The following is an 18,106-nucleotide window of genomic DNA, read 5'->3' on the forward strand; positions in this document are numbered from 1 at the left end:
ACAGAACATGGAGAACTGTATTGTGATCTCATAATGAAACTCTGGTAACTTCAATGGTTAGAGCGCTGATGATAATTGATTTATTTAGGGTCTCAACATAACATCATACCATTTTGTGTAGTTGGCCCACTTCAAGAAAGTAAGGAGCGCAGTCTATTTCAACAACATTGCGAAATGCAGCAAGGACACCGCAAAATGTGCCGAAATGCCATTCAGATGAAATGCTGTGCATCAAGCTAAAGATCTATTGTAGCTGGTTAGTATTTGTGCTGTGTTGTAAGGTCATAGGCCTCAGTGTCTCTATAGGGCCCTGGCTTCAGCTCCGACAGGGAAAAAGCAATAGCAGCCAGAGAGAGGGAGATGGTTCTAGCAGTTCTCTGGTCAAATGCTAGCTACCATGGAGTTACCATGATAACTTGGTGCTGTCACACTTTAAACCAGCATGCCACTGTTTTTGGTTCGAATGAAAAAAACAGAATAGACTGTAATTGTGAAAAGCATCAAGAGAGCAGCTACTTACCTGGCGACCAGAGGAGATTTGATGCGATAAAGTTTGGCTTACTTCACCTGAGGTCTACATTGTGAAATATATTACATGTTCACAAAATTACAAAAGCACATTGATTTCTAGCTGTGAATGCTTTCTACTCTCTCTGTGTTACCACAAAGGCTTCTTGGACTAAAGCACAGCTAAGATAGTTATCCTACAGTAATTACCTGTGGCAGTTCTCTATCATTCTCATTCCTCGGTTCTCTCCCTCCCTCATACTACATATGTTTTTATGTTTCGTTACATAGTGACCTGCAGATAGGGTGAAGACAGAGCTCTGGGCAGTAACCTCATTGCTGTAGATTTACACCATTGCACACTAGTGAAAGGAGGTTTCTGTCCAAACTTCTTTCCGCTTGCACTTAAGTGAATTGGTGTAAATGAAAGTGAATCACCTTTTTACAAATCTCACACCTCTCCCTTGGACTCCTGACAGAGATAAGCAATGACAGAATCAGATTGCCATTTATTTTTTATGAAGAAACTTTTCTCTCTTTCTCTCTCTCTCCATTCCTCTCTTTCTCTTCCCCCTCTCTCTCGCTATCTCTCTCACTCATCAAACAACGTAAAATCAGTACGATAATCTTTGATGTAAGATTTCGGCTTCCCTGTGGACTGAGCTAAGATGGCTTTGAAGTCACAGGAATATGTTCTAATTTCTTGCTTTGTTCCAACATCTACAACAAAAAACATCCTGTTCATCAATGGGCTGTTGTTGTGTCATCAAAGATAAATATTCCAGTTTCTGATTGTTGTTGAATTCAACACATTAAACTTATTATCTCTTAACTCTGCATAATTGACCCCGTGTGTATGCATTTGAATTAATTCTGTGTTCGTTCCCGTTCCATAATGACCGCCCCATTATAGATGATTATAAATAATACATATATCACCTAATGTTGTGTTAGATCTTTTTATCAACTTAAGATATTGTGAACATTACAAGTTTTGAACTTCTATTTGCTATTTATGGTCTGTAGGCCTCACTGACCTGAGCTCATACAACTCGTTTAAAAAATAAATAAAAAAGCATAATGGTTGGATTATTTTGACTATAACAAAAACTCAGATGAAACACATAGTGCTATTTATCATAGACTACTTTGTGTCAAAATTTAACACGGACTCTCTCCTCCTGACCAGTGTCATGATCAAAGATGTGATCATGAGCCTCACATACAGTACATTGTTTGGTCATTGTGCTGCCACAGAATGAATTGTGAGCAAGGCCTCAAAAAAGCTTTATATACCAGAGCTGCTTGAAAAGTTCTATTTATTATTGAAACCATATTGTGATTGTCTGTGAGAATGCCAACAGGTGTGGTTCCTGTGGGGGAAAGAGTCTATTGGGGAAAGGTTCCCGTGGGGGTTGCCATGGAAGCCAAGAAGGAGAGTGAGTTGAGTGTGTGTGTGTGTGTGTGTGTGTGTGTGTGTGTGTGTGTGTGTGTGTGTGTGTGTGTGTGTGTGTGTGTGTGTGTGTGTGTGTGTGTGTGTGTGTGTGTGTGTGTGTGTGTGTGTGTGTGTGTGTGTGTGTGTGTGTGTGTGTGTGTGTGTGTGTGTGTGTGTGTGTGTGTGTGTGTGTGTGTGTGTGTGTGTGTGTGTGCTCAAACACACATACATGTGGGGGTCTGGGAGAGGAAGTGTGTCCATCTGATGAATGGGCATGTGCCTGAACTCAATTTTATACACTAATTGTAATCTCAGCCATTCATTTCTAATGACCAGTCATTTTTGACCGGGAACACCACAGGTGTACAAAAGTTAAACAAAACATGCCACATTTTATGAAAATCATCCAAATGTATTTTGTGTGTTCAGATGCCCTGTGTGGACAAAGTCATGGAACCTTAAGACAATCAGATTAAATTAACTACATTTTTCTGAGAAAACGTGTAAATTCGGTCCAATTCAAACGGAACACAGCAGGAGGGTCAAACATAACTGAAGGACTTTTCTCAAGTGTTTGAATAACATAAGAATTAACCAAACTATTTATTGAAATGAATTATTGGATGTGTCTGAAATGGAAACCTATTCCCTATGTAATGCATTACTTTTAACCAGGGCCCATAGGTGCCATTTTGGACCCTAAGTCCACTACTGCAGTGTCCATATCCTCCAACCTCCCCCATGCTATGAGATGGAGGTCTCTTTCCTATCATACTACAACTAAATTAGCCTACTGGTTACTTAATCGACAGTGTGTGTGTGTGTGTGTGTGTGTGTGTGTGTGTGTGTGTGTGTGTGTGTGTGTGTGTGTGTGTGTGTGTGTGTGTGTGTGTGTGTGTGTGTGTGTGTGTGTGTGTGTGTGTGTGTGTGTGTGTGTGTGTGTGTGTTTCCTGATCATTAGCAGTTATCACAGGAAATTCAATACTGTAAACAAGAAAAATACCAATCAAGGCAATAGAATGGGTCAATATGGCTCTTTTACTGACTTGATGGGATGTTTACCTCAGGCATAAATCAGCAGGTCGTCTTTAACTTTAACTTTGTTCAGTAGTTATTCTCTACCTATACTCATTTATGAATGTTGTGTAGTGTGTGGTCTTTGTTGAGGGACAACAGATACTTTCCAATTGGCAACCTATTCCATATTTATGGTCAAACGCAGTGCACTGAATAGGCAATAGGGGGGAATTTGGTTTGTGCACCATCACACTTCAGCTACTTATGTAACCACATTTACCTGGGCCACTGAGTCTAATGTACTGTGATACTAGCAGGTAAAATAATGTTTGCAATATACCTACTTCTTACATTAAGCTTCATTAATAATTATGTTCCTTCAAACCACCTATTGTTATTCAAAGACAAATTGCACATATATATATATATATATTATATATATTTGAGTGTATACTGAGTGTATACTGTACATCCCTGGTTGGAGAAAGCTACTGGGTGGAGATGTAGTAAAGCTTAGAGGAACTCTCAAAACATTTATCTGAATCCTTGTTCATTTTAGCAGTAAGTAACAGTGCCTTGCAAAATTATTCATCCCCTTGGAGTTTTTCCTATTTTGTTGCATCACAACCTTAAATTTAAAGGTATTTGGGGGAGGGTTCATGTAATGGACATACACAAAATAGTTAATTGGTGAAGCGAAAAAAATAATAATACTTGTTACAAGCAATTATACAAAATTAAAAATGGAAAAGTGGTGCATGCATATGTATTCACGCCATTTGCTATGAAGCCCCTAAATAAGATCTGGTGCAAACAATTACCTTCAGAAGTAACATAATTTGTGAAATAAAGTCCACCTGTGTGCATTCTAAGTGTCACATGATCTCTCACATGATGTCAGTATATATACACCTGTTCTGAAAGGCCCCAGAGTCTGCAACACCACAAAGCAAAGGGCACCACCAAGCAAGCGGCACCATGAAGACCAAGGAGCTCTCCAAACAGGTCACGGACAAAGTTGTGGAGAAGTACAGATCAGGGCTGGGTTATAAATAATATCAGAAACTTTGAACATCCCACAGAGTTCATTAAATCCATTATTTAAAAAATGAAAGAATATGGAACACAACAAACCTGCCAAGAGAGGGCCGCCCACCAAAACTCACAGACTGGGCAAGGAGGGCATTAATCAGAGAGGCAACAAAGAGACCAAAGATAACCCTGAAGGAGCTGCAAAGCTCCACAGCGGAGATTGGAGTATCTGTCCATTGGACCACTTTAAGCCGTGCACTTCACAGAGCTGGGCTTTACGGAAGAATGGCCTGAAAAAAAGCCATTTCTTAAAGAAAGAAATAAGCAAACATGTCTGGTGTTTGCCAAAAGGCATGTGGGAGACTCCCCAAACATATGGAAGAAGGTATTCTGGTCAGATGAGACTAAATTTTAGATTTTTGGTCATCAAGGAAAACGCTATGTCTGGCGCAAACCCAACACCTCTCATCACCCCGAGAACACCACCCCCACAGTGAAGCATGGTGGTGGCAGCATCATGCTGTGGGGATGTTTTTCATTGGCTGGCACTGGGAAACTGGTCAGAATTGAAGGAATGATGGATGCCGCTAAATACTGGGAAATTATTGAGGGAAACCTCTTTCAGTCGTCCAGAGATTTGAGACTGGGACCTTCCAGCAGGACTATGACCCTAAGTATACTGCTAAAGCATCACTAGAGTGGCTTAAGGGGACACATTTAAATGTCTTGGAATGGCCTAGTCAACGCCCAGACCTCAATCCAAGTAAGAATATGTGGTATGACTTAAAGATTGCTGTACACCAGCGGAACACATCCAACTTGATGGAGCTGGAGCAGTTTTTCCTTGAAGAATGGGCAAAAATCCCAGTGGCTAGAGACTTGCGGCTGTAATTGCTGCAACAGGTGGCTCTACAAAGTATTGACTTTGGGGGGGGGATGAATAGTTATGCACGCTCACGTTTGCTGTTTTTTTTGTCTTATTTCTTGTTTGTTTCACAATAAAAAATCCTCTAAGTGGTAGGCATGTTGTGTAAATCAAATCCCCCCCCCAAAATCCCCCCCAAAATCTATTTTAATTCCAGGTTGTAAGGCAACAAAATAGGAAAACAGCCAAGTTGGGTGAATACCACTGTATGTCCTTTTTGGTTTTGCAATATGAATGAACAGGCTTGATATTATATTTAAGCAATAAGGCCCGATGAGGTGTGGTATATGGCCAATATTCCACAGCTAATGGCTATTCTTGAGCACGACGGAACGCGGAGTGCCTGGACACAGCCCTTAGCCGTGGTATATTGGCCATATATTACAAACCACCCCGAGTTGCCTTATTGCTAGTATAAACTGGTTGCCAACATAATTAGAGCAGTAAAAATAGCCAATCAGCATTCAGGGCTCGACCCACCCAGTTTATAATATAATTTATTATATATGCTATATTTTCATTTAAACTTTTGACAAAACATCTGAGCATTTCTTCCCCTTAGTTAACACTGCCCATGTCTGTTTAACATAGTACACGCTGAGAAACAAAGGGTTCCAAAAGGGTTCTTCGGCTGTCCCCATAGAATAAAACATTTTGGTTCCAGGTTGAACCCTTCTGGGTTCCATGTAGACCCCTCTATAGAAAGGGTTCTACATGGAACCCAACATAGTTTTACTTGAAAACAAAAAGGGTTCTTCAAAGGGTTATCCTATGGGGACAGCCCATAATCCTACACAAAAATCTTGCTAACTCCTCAGCCTGGAAACAGTTGTCTGGAGTTTCTAAACATATTGTAGTTGTATGCTTCTAATTGCATTCCGATTCCGGTCCACTCTCCCCATCCAGTCTCTATTGTGGATGCAGGAGTGAGCTCTATGAGCTGGCAGTAGAACACTAAATGCCATTCTATGTGCTGATCGGTATTAACATGTCCTACCGGGGAACAGACAGCTGCTGGGTAACATTAGCCATCCCATACATAAACCTCCCTTCACATTAACACTGTTCCTCTCACCACTATGAGCCCAAGCCAGGGGCTGAGCCAGGCGTCTGTCTGGCAGACTACACGCCTGAGTGAATCGAAGGCCCAAGACCTACACTTGCTCCCCGTTTGTCTTGATGGGAGTGCAAACACAAGCTTCGGCTCAATAGGAGGAAATTGATACAGCGGCTAGACTGACGCACCACTGCACTGCTGTCTAAATCATTACGGCATCATGGGAATTGGGTGGTGTTGCTCACGACTTGTTTCAAAGCGAGGAAGGCAATAGACCTAACCCAGGAGCCCCAACGGTAGTTGAAGAAACATACAAGCATTTTAATGGTTTAGCAATCCTCCTATGAGTTTCAGAATATGGATACTTTTTTCTTCATCTTTCTTTTTAATACTGTTTCTTTTCATGTTCGTTTTCAGCACATGTATACCACACTGTTTCTTTGTCACAATCACTTGCTTTATTTAATTCCTCTTCTTCCATTACTTACAAAGCCCGTCCCAGCTGACAGCTCCCAAATGGCAGAAATATGTGCCGACAAAGCAACATGATTCATTTTGTCTGACAGCCCTCCCAGGAGCCAGCTAAGGAGTAGGCTGCTATACTGATTGAACGAGCTAGGGTGTCACTGTGTTTCCCTCGTCCCCCATCTTTCTCTCGCCCTCCCTCCCTCCCTCCCTCTATCCTCTTCTTTCTCTCTCCGTCCTTCCCTCTTTTTGAAATTGATCTATCTTATTGTTTTGTTATGAGACTCCGATGAGCGTCCTGATTGCGCACTCAGATTCTGATACATTCGTCACTTCCATGACTCCGTGGGGAGGGGATACGATAGCTCCAGATCTGACACAACCTGGAATCAGGAGTAGACGTAACATAGTAAATGTAAATCCGGAACACTCCAATTAGTGTGATATGTTATATTTCGTATGGCATGTATTAATTTGTGGATGTCCATCATCCATTTCCTAGGATATGTTACGAACTGCAATTCGTACAATATGCTACGACTTTGCAAAATGTATGATATGTTAGGAATTCCAATTTGTTGTGGCTAACATTAACTTGGTGGCTGGTCTAACACTAACTAGGTGGCTAATGTTAGGGGTTAGGGTTAGGGGTTAAGGTTACGGTTAAGGTCAAGGTTAGAGTTAGGATTAGGAGTGAGGTTTAAGGGTTAAGGAAGGGTTAGCCAAGTTGTTAATTAGCTAAAATGCTGAAGTTGTCCATGATGAGATTCGAACACAGAACCTTTGGGTTGCGAGACGTTTGCGATATACACTCACCCATCCACTCCGACCAACAACCCTACTTTTGTTTTTGCCTTATGTAACCATCCCAAACATAACATATACTGATTTGAGTGTCCCAGATTTAAATGTATTGTGTTACATCTAGTCTTTGAGACCAGGCTGGACATCCTCATCTCAGGGAGAGAATAGAAGTATTTTTCCGTCTGTAGCAGGCAGGGCGTAATAGCAAGGGGCCTGCTGGCTCCTCTTTTCCTCTACTCTTGTATCCAGGCTTGTGATTAATTAGACCATATGTCTGGATCTGGCCTGGCACCCTGGGGGAGGAGAGCTCTCAGCCCCCTAAAACAGTCACTATTCCTGGGCTGAGGTGTTGAGTTTTATCCCTCGACAGAACCAGAAGCACACTTTGCTTCTAGGTTCCTGTCCTATATATCTCAGATTGTGATTTTTTTTGTTCCCATGCGTGTATTCCTATTTAAATTGAATGAGGTGGTGCACATATAAGAGCACAGTGACCCAGGTCATGTAGCAAAGGACCTTAGCTGTAATGGTGGAGGGCTCCAGTGGAGGGCTCCAGTGGAGGGCTTCGGAATGAGGTGGATTATTGTCAAGTAAGGAAGGAAGGGATGGGTGGGCCTTAGCTGTGTGCTGTAGGTTTCCATGTACCATTAGTCTAAAAGCAGATTTCTACTCTCTTAAAACTCCAGTTATAGAAAACATAAATCAAAGCAGAAAAAGTTGTAGTATTGATTTACATCGCGTAGATATCGACAGTAAAATCACATGTCTAAATCTAAATTCCCACTTATGTCGCTCCATCAAACATATTCTGAGACTGGTAAAAATGATTGTCACAGCCTACCAGACTTGACTGTCACAGCCTACAGAATCAAAATAAGAAATCACACCACAGGCTCTTTATGAGGAATCACACCACAGGCTCTTAACGAGGATTCACACCACAGGCTCATAATAAGGAATCACACCATAGACAAAAAATAACGAATCACAACACAGGCTCTTAATGAGGATTCACACCTCAGGCTTACAGTAAAGAATCGCACCGATAGCTCTTTATGAGGGATCAAACCACAGGCTCATAATAAGGAACCAAACCACAGGCTCGTAATGACAATTCATACCACAGGCTCATAATAAGGAATAACACCACCGGATCTCAATGAGGATTCACATCACAGGATTGTAATGAAGATTCACACCACATGCTCTTCATGGAGATTCACACCTCAGGCTCACAGTTAGGAATCATACTACTAGCTCTTTATGAGGTATCACACCACAGGCTCTTAATGAGGTTTCACACCACAGGCTCTTTATGAGAAATCACACCACAGGCTCATAATAAGGAATCACATCACAGGCTCATAATAAGGAATCACAACACAGTATCTTAATGAGGATTCACACCACAGGCTCTTAATGAGGGTGAATTACAAATACCCTCCTCTGATGTAGATCAGACAGAGCTGTTAGGGTGCATCCTAAATTGCGCCATATTCCCTTTATAGTGCAGTGCTTTTAACCAGGCCTCTTGTCAAAAGTAGTGCACTATAAAGGGAATGGGGTGTCATTTTGGATTCGGCCTTACTCTGAGTTTCACTCCTACACCCTTGTCTCTGTAGTGAGATAGTGTCGTCTCTGAAATGAAATTCCCTTGATCTCTTATTTAGCTGACAAGCCAACCCATGGATTTTCCGATAATGTGACAGAGATCCTCTGGCAAAGAAATGTATGTTGAAACTGCATACAATTTGCTCTAGCCTATGCAGGTACTTTTCATCAACATAGTTCCTTCTTTTCTCCATTTAAAAAAGGAAAAGGTTCCTCTAACTACAACCAAAAATTAAATCACGTAGTAAGTCATCATAGAGATTGTATGTCATCAAAGATGAATTACAAAACAAACATTCCCATACATTTTCAGCAGATTCATTTGTAGAGGGTTCACACACAATATATGAATCTGATGGTTTAAAGATATTCTACGGTACTTTGTATACTTTTTAGCCCGTAATTCTGAATGTAGCGCTCACGAGCCAAAAGTGGTCCACAAAAATGGTGTACTATGTCACATATGCTCAGTAGTGAAAATGGCACAGCTTCCAGAAAAACTATTGCTTTCAAACTAATTAAAAAGTATGGCTAATTGAGGTAAGACAGTAATTCTGCTCATAGATTATGCGTGTACTATATGAACTACACATTGACACAGTAAGCCCAATGTGGGAGGTTTAAAGAATACTCAGTAGTCTCCAAAGATCCGGTGCATGTCTTGAAGCATTCTCCATCAACACAGCCATGCTACATCAGCCAAGCGGTTTTGCTCCTCTAAAGGGAAGTAGTGGTGACTTGTAATAAAGAGACGGACATAAAGGTCACAGCTACTGAGATCTCTGGCATTGTCACACGACCCCATCATGCCACCATCACCTTAAGGAGGGAAGACATGTGGCCTAGTTTTGCATCCCAGATGCACCCTACTCCCTATATAGTGCACTACACTCTTAGAAAAAAAGGTGCTGTCTAGAACCTGAAAGGATTATTCAGCAGTCCCCATATACTTCTCAGAGGGTTCTAGCTAGAACCAAAAAAAGGTTATAGGGTTCTCCTATGGGGACAATTGAACCCTTTTTTCTAAAAGTTTAGAAAGGGATCTGGTCAGTAGTGCAACTATATAGGGAAAAGAGTGCCAATTTGGATGGAACCCTAGTCTTTTGGTGGAGGGACCGTGGATAGTAGAAACTGTAGATACTTCACTCGCTCCGCTACTCTTCTGTCAGCTGACCATAGCAAGAGGATTGTGGGTAATAAGGTGAAAAGATCAAATGTGAAGTGCGTGGCTCAAAGTATCGTCCTAGTCTCCATGGTTACAAGCCCGCCATTGATAGGCTGGTAAAGGTAATTGGTGAAGCAGAGAGACAGAGAGAGAGACAGAGAAAGAGACAGACAGAGAAACAGAGAGACAGGACTAGAGATGGAACTGAAGGAACAGATACCGCCCACAGGACCTGTAGCAGCCTTTGAAGGTCAGTTATGTGTCTGCAAGATGACTGATACATGGTGAGGAGAAAAATAGAGATATCACAACAAGAGGACTGACTATTTACCTAACCACATCTGGAGTTATTCACACAATAACTCTATCACTGTGCTGCATTGCTTCCATCCAAACCCAATAGGTCAATTCTCAACAATTTTCATAGTGTTGAATGAGTCATTATGTGGCCATTACTTATCCCCTCTGAAATGTCACTGGTCACCAGGTTCCTTTAATCGTGATAATTCAACCTGTATCGTCTTTGCCTCGTTCTATCAGAGGGCAGGGATAATTTATCAGACTGCACTCAGAACCTGAATACTTTACTGTAGCAATAAAGGGGCAATCTGTGGTTTTTATCTCAATTTTTGGATATATAAATGAATGATGTGTACCCATTGATTCTTTAACTTGTAAATGCCTTATGAGCTTAAGTTAACTGTCATACCCCATCAGAACCCAAAATATACACTTATATTACTCATATTCTTGTAAACAAAGTAAATGTAAACAAACACTATATAGCCTCAAAACATGGTTTCAACTATTATGTTGATAGCATGGAGGGTCAGTCCTTGCATCCATAGCTCTGTCTATGAATTTAAGAGTGGTTACATTTCTCCAACCACTTCCCTCAGCTTTGCTATTATTTCAACTGGGATTGTCCCTTTAAAACAGATATAACAACAGTCAGCCAAGGAAACATCACTGTCATTGTAAATAATAATTTGTTCTTAACTGACTTGCCTAGTTAATAAATAAAAAATCAATTAAAGCACTGAGAAGAAACACTGAAGAGATCATTATCAAGAACCATTACCTGTATCCTTCTAGGCCCTGCAACAGACTGGTGTCCTGTCTAAGATGCCTCACACTACAGAAAGACAAGATAGGCTCCTTGCCTATGGGATGTTCTGAGTAGTGCAAGGCTACTTACTTATGTACCCTAACAAGCCATTCTAATAGCCGTAAATGTATTAATAATATTTTAACTAAGGACAAGTACTGACCCAGTATCTCCAATGAACTCTGCTGGTTTTGAAGTCTTCATGAAATGTGATGAGTGAACTCCGTGTTACGTCTGCCAGCTAAGGGGCTGTCGAAGCTAGTGTCACAGAACACGTTGGTGTAAGGGGAAAAACCAGAGGCTATTGTTTATAAAATAAGGCACTACACGACAAAAGACCAAAAAGGATTCAGTTAATCAATTTGCATCCATTTGTTCCGCTTTTGGAGAAATTATGAATGCTCAGTGTAGATGAAGTCAATTATAAACTCCATCCATCAACATGACATTGGGTTCTGTTAGGAGTTCTTGAAGTGCAAAATATGCCATCATCTTAAAGCATTTTCCCAACCCTGTTCCTCCATTACCCTCAATGGTACAGTTTCAATCCTGTTCCTCCATTACCCCCAATGGTACAGTTTCAACCCTGTTCCTCCATTACCCCCAATGGTACAGTTTCAACCCTGTTCCTCCATTACCCCCAATGGTACAGTTTCAACCCTGGTCCTCCATTACCCCCAATGGTACAGTTTCAACCCTGTTCCTCCATTACCCCCAATGGTACAGTTTCAACCCTGTTCCTCCATTACCCCCAATGGTACAGTTTCAACCCTGTTCCTCCATTACCCCCAATGGTACAGTTCCTCCATTACCCCCAATGTTTCAACCCTGTTCCTCCATTACCCCCAATGGTACAGTTTCAACCCTGTTCCTCCATTACCCCCAATGGTACAGTTTCAACCCTGTTCCTCCATTACCCCCAATGGTACAGTTTCAACCCTGTTCCATTACCCCCAATGGTACAGTTTCAACCCTGTTCCTCCATTACCCCCAATGGTACAGTTTCAACCCTATTCCTCCATTACCCCCAATGGTACAGTTTCAACCCTGGTCCTCCATTACCCCCAATGGTACAGTTTCAACCCTGGTCCTCCATTACCCCCAATGGTACAGTTTCATTGTATCCCTTGACAAACACACCTTATTCAACTCATTGCGGGCTTGACGATTAGTTGACAAGTTGAGTCAGGTGTGCTTGTCCAGGGTTACACTGAAAATGTGTACTGTTGCGGGTACTTGAGGACCAGTGTTGGGAAACACTGTCCTAAAGGCTGATTCCCAAATGGCACCCCATTCCCTTTCTTGTGTACTACTTTTCGCCAGGGCCCACATGAGGAATAGGGTGTCAATTGGGATGCAGGCAGAGTCTCTGCTGCTGATGAGAATGTGTTACCTATCATATTTGTGGTGCTCCTGAGTTGCACAGTGGTCTAAGGCACTGCATCTTAGTGCAAGACGCATTACTACAGACCCTGGTTCGATTCCAGACTGTATCACAACCGGCCGTGATTGGGAGTCCCATAGGGCGGCGCACAATTGGCCCAGCATCGTCCGGGTTAGGGTATGGCTGGTGTAGGCTGTCATTGTAAATAAGAATTTGTTCTTAACTGACTTGCCTAGTTAATAGGGATAGGCCTCCCGTCAACGGGGCAGTTGTAAATCATGCAGCGCCGTGTGTCACGATCGCAGATTTTAGAGAAATAACAAATGTCAGTACATGTAAGTGCCTTATATGAGCTGAAAGCTTAAATTATTGTTAATATAACTACACTGTACAATTTACAGTAGGGACATCCAATAAGGGATAATGTTATTCTGAACACTATTATCGCCATGAAATCTTCCTTCTGGTCAGGGCTCCCTTTAAAAAAAATCTAAATGGGACTTCTGATCTGAGGATGTTAAAATCAACATGTCTCCTCTACATGAAATGAAGAAAAAATGCATTTAAAAAGAAAAACATAATCAACAGCTCTCGCTGACTATGGAAGCTATACAGATGTAGGATCTTAATTTGAGCCAGTTTGCTACAGCAGGAAAAATTCCTGCAGTAATAGGAAATGTGGATTATAATAATGGACATTTTTGTATGGGTTGATAAATATTTCATTAGGGCAAATCAAGTCTGAAATTACAAACTTTAGGAACCTAATTAAAACTCAAATACACTACATGTTTGCATGTCTTGCTTTGTAGCAACAAAAAATGTTTAATCAAATGAAGATCCCATATCTGTAGTCGGTTACATTAAATCATAGTCTGACAACTTGATAAAATCCCATTTAAAATAAACGCACGTTTTAAAAACGCACTATGGATTCTAAACGCGGAGTGTTTTAATACAGGGCGAAGGTGCATTTATATGTAAAACAGCTTGCCTTCTCCCTGGCGCTTCTGTCAGACAAGTATCCAAATCACTAAAAGTTGCTGTGATTACTAGAGGCAAGGGCACGGACAGCTGTGCTGTCTTAGGCAGAATCACAACAGAGCTATCCATAACAGTTAGAGCACAGCTAACCGCTCCAAGGCAGAGAATGTAGAATCCGGCGCTATAGAATAGAGGAGTCACTTTGAGAAAAGTTGCAGCTTGGATACTCTTACACCCTCACATACCACTCAGAATGCGTGTGCTTGTAAGAACAGAAGCAGACACACACACACACACATACATACATACATACATACACACACACACACATACACACACACACACACACACACACACACACACACACACACACACACACACACACACACACACACACACACACACACACACACACACACACACACACACACACACACACACACACACACACACACACACACACACACACACACACACACACACACACACACACTACTCATTGGCTGAGTCTCAAATGGCACCCTACTCCTAAACATTCAATAGGGGCTCTGGTCAAAAATAGTGCACTATGAAGGGAATAGTAAACATTAGTAAACATTGGCTCATATAAACAGTGCTAGTGTCATTTTTGTCTCACTATCCATGATAAACAATTCTGAACAGTTAATATACATTCTTATCTACGTGTCCATTCTCTTGTTGAAAGGACAGTTGAATGGATCCTAATTTGTTGAATTTCATGAAGATATGCATAGTATGACTGTACTACTGTCCAGTCAGTGTAGAGGAAGTTAAGTCAAGCATGTAGAGTCTAACTGTCTTCCAGAGGCGTTCTTCTGACTCGTACGGAGATGAAAATTAACATTATTTCAGGTTGCGACCAGAATCTAAAAATCCATTTACATTTACATGTAAAACCCATTGTCCAGGGATAACCACGGGTCATATGGATTGGATGGACTTGTAGAGTGTTTCTGCACCCTTTGTTACAGTGAAACAAACACACTCACTACTGAACTACCTACATGCCACAATGAGCTCATTGTTTCTGATTTATACATGATTAATTACCCTATATGTTTATTGACAGTAAACAAAAATATAAATTTCAACGACTATCCTGAGTTACAATTCATATAAGGAAATTTAAATAAATAAATGAGGCCCTAATCTGTGGATTTTACATGACTGGGCAGGGGCGCAGCCATGGGGGGGCCCACCCACTGGGGAGCCAGGCCCAGCCAATCAGAATGAGTTTTTCACCACAAAAGGGCTTTACAGACAGAAATACTCCTCAGAAATGAAATGTGTGTATGGAACATTTCTGGGATCTTTTATTTCAGCTCATGAAACATGGGACCAACACTACGTACATGTTGCGTTTATATTTTTGTTCAGTGTAGTTTACTTATCAAAGCATAATTATTTTTAGATTATCACATTAACATAACTATATTTTTTAAATGTGTGTTTTTTTTTCCTCAACACTTTTACTATTGGGCAATTCTAAAGTAACAGAATTGTGCTGACACTCAAATTTTTCACATTAAAATGTATTCCAAACAAAAAAACATTGATTTCAAAGTTGAACAAACATTCATCTCTATGCACAAGGACTAATTTTACTTTTAACAATTGATACTGAACATTTTACAAAAACACATTTTTTGGTAGATATCATCATTTTGACCCCAATCTATTTGTATTTTGTTTTACTACTTGTTAAACATCATCTCTATCTCTGAGCAATTGTATTAGTATAAAATAATATCATTTAGGAACATGATGTTTTTGCATACAATAAACAGTCTATTTTGCTCATCTTTATCAACAGATCCAATCATTCCGGATCTCCGTGTATATTAATTTCTCCAAAATGTGTCCTTTTACATGGAAATGTAAAATAATAAGAAATAAATGACCATTATTATTGTTTTTGTTGTCATTATCTGTCTCTGTTAACTGTCAACAGTGGCCTTGCCATTCTTGGTCATAAACATGATCTGAATCTGAGCAGCTGTTAGACTCCATCTACTATGCAGTATTGTGTGGTCAGAGTAAATTTCATATACGTTGCATTTGGTAAGTTTTCAGACCCCTTCACATTCTCCACATTTTGTTACATCACAGCCTTATTCTAAAATGTTTTTTTTTAATCCTCATCAATCTACACACAATACCCCATAATGACATCACAATACCCCATAATGAAATCACAATACCCCATAATGACATCACAATACCCAATAATGACATCACAATAACCCATAATGACAAAGCAAAAAGTGGTTAGATTTTTAAACAGAAAAATGTAATAAGTATTCAGACCCTTTACTCAGTACTTCACTGAACCACCTTTGGCAGCGATTACAGCCTTGAGTCTTCTTGGGGAGTTTCTCCCATTCTTCTCTGCAGATCCTCTCAAGCTCTGTCAGCTTGGATGGGGAGCGTCGCCGCACGGCGATTTTCAGGTCGTTCCAGAGATATTCGATCAGGTTCATGTCCAGGCTCTGGCTGGGCCAATCAAGGACATTCAGAGACTTGTCCCGATCCTTTTCCTGCGTTGTCTTGGCTGTGTGCTTAGGGTCATTGTCCTGTTGGAAGGTGAACCTTTGCCCCAGTCTGAGGTCCTGACCGCTCTAGAGTAGGTTTTCATCAAGGATCTCTCTGTACTTTGCTCCGTTCATCTTTGCCTCAATCCTGACTAGTCTCCCAGTCTCTGCCACTGAAAAACATCCCTACAACATGATGCTGCCACCACTATGCTTCACAGTAGGGACCGTGCCATGTTTCCTACAGATATGACGCTTGGCATTCAGGCCAAAGAGTTCAATATTGGATTCATCAGATCAATTTGGCCGGGCAGACAGCTCTAGGAAGAGTCTCAGTGGTTCAAAGAGGCAGCCATGATTTGGAGGCCACTGTGTTCTTGGGGACCTTTAATGCTGCAGATATGTTTAGTACCCTTCCCCAGATCTGTGCCTCGACACATTCCTGTCTCGGAGCTCTACGGACAATTCCTTCGACCTCATGACTTGGTATTTTCTCTGACATGCACTGTCAACTGTGGGACCTTTATATAGACAGGTGTGTTCCTTTCTAAATCATGTCCAATCAATTGAATTTACCACAGATGGAATCCAATCAAGTTGTAGAAACATCTCAAGGATGATCAATGGAAACAGGATGCACCTGAGCTCAATTTCGAGTCTCATAGCAAAGGCTCTGAAAACATATGCAAATAAGGTATTTAAGTTTTTAAATATTTAATACATTTACAAAAATGTATAAAAACCTGTTTTCACTTTGTAATTATGGGGTATTGTGTGTAGATTGATGAGGACAAAAATAAATGTCATCAATTTTAAATACTTTCCGAATGCACTGTATATAATAAAAGCCTTTGAACACCGGAAAATCTTTAACACGTCCATAGGATAACCATAAACTGTCAGTGTAAAGTGAAAAAGACTTCATGCTTTTGATCAGTACTAACACTCTATATCTAACACTGAACGCAGTCTGATGTGAATCTATGGTGGCTTCCTTTTGACTGTAATTATGTTCCCGACGTTCTTCTTACACGTGGCAATCTGTATGATGGAGTAAGATTGTGCCTTCACTTACCCAAATAAACAGAGACAAAGTCATTACCGTAACTGAACTGAACTGTCACAAGCAGACGGGGAGACGAGCTGAGTGGCTCGCAGCTCATCCCCGTCAAATTAGGGCCTAGCCGTGTTCTTCATTACGAAGACTGGAAAACGAGGCAGGACTGGAAAGTCACAGCGTTCCTTATCTAATTGTGTAATCAGATTGTTAGTGTGTGTGAGAGAGAGTGTGTGTGAGATATATATATATGAGAGTGGGAGTGAGAGAGCAGACAAATGAAGAACCCAAAGCCCAGCGGTTCTCACCCCCTCTGAGCACCCCCCCTGTCAGCCACCCTGATAGCCCTTCTGACAACCCCCCCCCACGCCCACTGAGGACAAACACAAGACACAGATTGTACTCCTTATGGACTCAAATGGGAAATATAGAAGAAAACACAGTGTGTCTAAACTCTGGTGTCCAAATACCCAGCGCTCCCTTGACCTTCTGTCTGAGGACCAACTAGATTCACCTAGCCACATAATAATACACACAGGCACAAACGACCTGAGAGCACAGCAGGAAAGGGTGGCCACAGCACTGAAGTGAGTGATTGAAAAAGCTTATTCTACTTTCCCCAACGCACAAGTGGTTATCTCCACCCTGCTACCCCGAAAAGACTTCCACCCTTCCACAATACAGCGGGTAAAGGCAAGTATTTCCCGTGACTGTGCCTCAAAACCAAATGTTTTCCTGGCCCATCACTCCACCCTGGACTTGAACAGCCTCTATGACCAGGTCCACCTCTACAAGGCAGCAGTGCCCACCTTCACCAGGATTCTAAAGAACATCGCTTTCAAACGTATCCCCAACACTTCACACAGGAGCAACAAATTAATAGACACCCCACCCAGACCAGTGAGACACCCTCCCAGACCTGCGGGACCCCCCCCCCCCCCCTGGATCTACACATAGAGGACCCACACCAAGAGGACTCACATCCAGACCACAGCACCCCCAG

This window comes from Oncorhynchus gorbuscha, linkage group LG10 (assembly GCF_021184085.1).
Source record: "Oncorhynchus gorbuscha isolate QuinsamMale2020 ecotype Even-year linkage group LG10, OgorEven_v1.0, whole genome shotgun sequence".
Lineage (NCBI taxonomy): Eukaryota > Metazoa > Chordata > Actinopteri > Salmoniformes > Salmonidae > Oncorhynchus > Oncorhynchus gorbuscha.